Raw genomic sequence first — 4065 nt, 5'->3', positions numbered from 1 at the left:
CATATATAAAAAAACTTACTCGTTAACACACACATATATATATATGTATATAAATGTACATATACATACATACACATATATATATATGTGTGTGTGTGTGTGTGTGTGTGCGCGCGCGCGTATGTGTGTAATATCAATATATATATATATACACACACATATATATATGTATGTATATGTGTGTGTGTGTGTGCGTGTTTGTATATACACAAACATGCAGGAAGTAAATAGACACCTTTAATTTTCAAAATTTCTGGTCTAAGTATCTTAATATATTTTCAGCGGTGTAGAATTTACAATGTAATTATTCTTTTTCATTCCAGGTGCCATTATTTTAAACATTTGCGAAGAGTAACCAAGCCACACACAAAAAATTCAACAGAACTGTCAGATGTTCAAAGAGGTCGTATCGCTGGGTAATCTGAGGCTGGTCTTAGCCAGCGAAAAATTGCTGAAAATCTTCAAATTCTTCTTGCTACTGTTAATAGTGCAATTCAAAAGCCAAGGAGAAGAATCAACAAATTCTCGTCCCGGCCGACCTGGGCCCTTGGAAAGGAAGCTTCGCTGTTTGAAGAGAATTGTAGAAAACCCCGTTCGAAGGTTTCTGACATTGCAAAACAGCTAGAAGATAGTCCAAGAACGTGTGTTATATATCTGCATAAGCTTGGGTATTATGGATGAGCAGCTAGAAGAAAACCTCTACTTCAACCAATTAATATAATGAAAGGAAAGAAATGAGCTAAGGAGATGTCAGAAAAATCCAGTTCATTTTGGGATAGAGTGATTTTCACAGATTAATCCAGATTTACATTATTTTCAGACAGTGGACGTGTTTGGGTCTGGAAGTTTCCCAATCAAGAATTTGATTTGAAACGACTCCAACCAACTGTGAAACATGGCGGTATCTCTGTAATGGTATGGGGAGCTGTCACCAGCAATGTTCGTTCTGAGTTGATCGAATGTGTTGGAAAAATACATCGAAATACTTAAGCAAAGACTACTTCCTATGTATTCACACGATAACATATCGAAAACTGAGTTTTTAGTCATAGAAGATGGGGCTCCATGCAACACAGCGAAAAGGAATAAAAAATGGTTAACTGAAAATGGGATCAAAAAGTTTCCTTGACCCAGCCAATCTTCCTGACATGAACCCAATTGAAAATCTTTGGAGCATACTAGATAGAACTATATGAAAACTTCGACAGAAACCTAAATCTAAAGATGAATTGTTTCGATTGTTGCACAGAAAGTGGGCAGAAATTCCACAAGAGACAATCACAAAGCTCAGTTCGATGCCAAAAAGAGTTTCTGAATTAAAAATTGCAAAGGGAATGTCAACTAAATGCTAAAGTATGTGTCCTACCTATCGATTACATTTCAATTGTTCGCTTTGCGTATTAAATAAAAGATTTTAAAAAATTAAAGGTATCTATTTACTTCCTGCATGTCTGTGTATATATTTATATTAAAAAATGGGACCACACATGGACCGTTAGCGATTTTCTTTTTTCTATTTTCTTCGGCCTTTTCCCTTTCTCCTTTCCAACGAAAAGCCATGCTCGAAACGTTAAAACTCTCTCCTTTCACCGAACGTTAAACAAATATAATTCTTGTGCACGTCCTTACGTTCGTTTTTTACTTACCAACAATATGGTTCTTGGTTCAGTCTTACCGCGTGGCACTTTGGGCAAGTGTGTCTTCTACTATATCCCTAGGGTCGACCAAAGCCTTGTGAGTGGAAACTGAAAGAAGCCCGTCGTACATATATATGTGGTTGGGTGCGTATTTGTGTGTGCGTGTCTTTGTGTCTCTGTTTGTCCCCACATCACAGCTTGACAATCGGTGTTGGTGTGTTTACGTCCCCGTAAACTTGCGGTTCGGCGAAATGAACCGATAGAATAAGTACCAGGCTTTAAAAGAATATAAGTACTGAGGTCGATTCACTCGACTAAAATCCCCTCAAGCGGGCGTTGTGTTGGTTTGTTTGTGTTTCCGCCTGTGGTTGTGCTTGCAGTGTGTATGTATGAATGGTTGCTCGCATGCATGTGTTGTTTGTATGACTATGTGTGTGTGTTAGTGTATGCGTGTCTGTATGAGTGTATAATTATGTATTTGAATGTATATGAGTGTGCATGTTTTGCTTGAGTGTTTGCGTATGTGTGTGTGAACGACTCGAATCCACGAGAAGGTGTATGTAAATGCACGTGTTCACATGTGTGAAAAATATGATGTTCAGAAGTTGACAGACACAACCACACACACACACACGCACGCACGCACGCACACACACACACACACATACGCACACGCACACACACACTCCCTCTCCCTCTCTCTATCTCACCCTTTCTCTCTGCTTCTCTCTCTCTATCTGTCTCTCACTCTCACTTTCTCTATCTCTCCCTCCCTCCCTCTCTCGCTCTCTCTCTTTCTCTCCCTTTCTCCCCCTTCTCTCTCTCTCGCACGCACACACATGCACTCTATCACGCATATGCACACATACGAGGTGTTACAAAGTTGGTAAGGTGAAAAGGGAAAGGATGAGAGCGAAATGAAAGAGAGAGACAGATAGACAGACAGATAGAGAATGAAAGGAGAGAGAGAGAGGAAACGAGAGAGAATGAAAGGAGAGATATGTTTATAAATATTTGTGTGAGTGTGTGTGTGTGTGGTGTGTGTGTGTGTGTGTGTGTGTGTGTGTGTGTGTGTGTGTGGTGTGTGTGTGTGTCCTATGTGTCAGTAAAGTAGGCAGCAGATATAGGCACACGCACATATATAGACATGCAACTAAGCACACAAATACATACATTCAAACGTACAATGTTTGATAAAACCTGAGAGGAGAGAGAGAGAGAGAGAGAGAGAGAGAGAGAGAGAGAGAGAAAGAGAGAGAGAGACAGACAGACAGAGACAGACAGACAGAAAGAGTGAGAAAGAGAGAGAGAGAGAGAGACTGACATGCACACGTCCCCCTTTCATTAGCATTTTCTCTCCCCCCTCTCTCTCTCTATACATATATGTATATATGTATAGTGGAAGCCCGTCGTGCATGTATATATATATATATATATTTGTATGTATGTATGTAGTATGTATGTATGTATTCATGTATGCATGTATGTGTGTGTGTGTTTGTGTCTGTGTTTCTCCCTCTACCATCGAAAAGTTAACTTCGTTAATCGTTAATCCGTTAATTCTTTGAAAACGTAACGGAAGTTAACGTTAATCCGTTAACATTAACTTTCATCGAAAAAAGCATAACTACAGTTTAATACCCCCACTGACTTTGTTGTCTTATAACTTCCATAAAAATGGATACTTTTTAAAGAAACTTTCACCAAATAATCGCTTATATTCTGTAAATTGTGTACTTGAAAATATTTGTTGGAAAAATTTTCCGATGGGGTTGGCGAGAGGAATTTCGGAAAACTCACAGGACCTGACATTTTCCCCCTCATAACTTTCTGGAAAATAGGTGTTTTTTTTAATGAAATTAATACAAATACCTTTCAAACGGTGTAGATTAGGATTACAAAGAAATTTGCATGCAAAATCTTTGGAAGGGGGCGGGGGAGTTTCTGGAAAACGGAATTTCGGATCAGACGGCCCACAGAAGTTGGAATTTCCCCGTTTTGACGGGGAAATTCCAACTTCACCAAAGTCTTCAAAATGATGGGAGGCATCTTTTCACGAAAAAAAAGTAAAAGAAAGAAAAATAAAAAAAAATTTTTCTTCACTTACCCTGCCCCTAACCATCCCAGTCCGACACGATTTCGGCCATTTTTTTTACTACCCACTTAAAACCCGCAAGAGAAACACTTTCAATTTTAAAAAAAGTGTGAATAACTTCAGAGGAAAATGTGTGATTTAAGGGAGATCTGGTTGTTGTTTCTAGCACATCCCAAAACGAAGTTCCTCGTTTCTTTCTCACTCACACATACATCTATTGATATTTTTCAATATTTCTCTCCTCATAAACAATTTTTATGGAGTGATGATGCCAAAGAAACACACGTGTAGTCCCGACCGAGTGACCATGTAATGTGTGAGTGTAAGAAAAAA

The 4065-nt window shown here is 38.8% G+C and overlaps 1 long non-coding RNA gene across 1 annotated transcript in view; it reads right to left on the bottom strand.

Annotated features, from left to right (window-relative positions):
- Positions 1–271: 271 nt before the first annotated feature.
- Positions 272–4065, bottom strand: part of LOC118766262 — a 20825-nt gene continuing 17031 nt past the window's right edge. The window contains exon 3 of the long non-coding RNA XR_005002176.1: positions 272–468. This is a non-coding gene — a long non-coding RNA (uncharacterized LOC118766262). The remainder of the gene's footprint in view (positions 469–4065) is intronic.

Source organism: Octopus sinensis, linkage group LG1 (genome assembly GCF_006345805.1).
Source record: "Octopus sinensis linkage group LG1, ASM634580v1, whole genome shotgun sequence".
NCBI classification, from domain to species: domain Eukaryota; kingdom Metazoa; phylum Mollusca; class Cephalopoda; order Octopoda; family Octopodidae; genus Octopus; species Octopus sinensis.
Note: the sequence above shows the minus strand (reverse complement) of the source record. Positions and strands in the feature narration are given on the sequence as shown.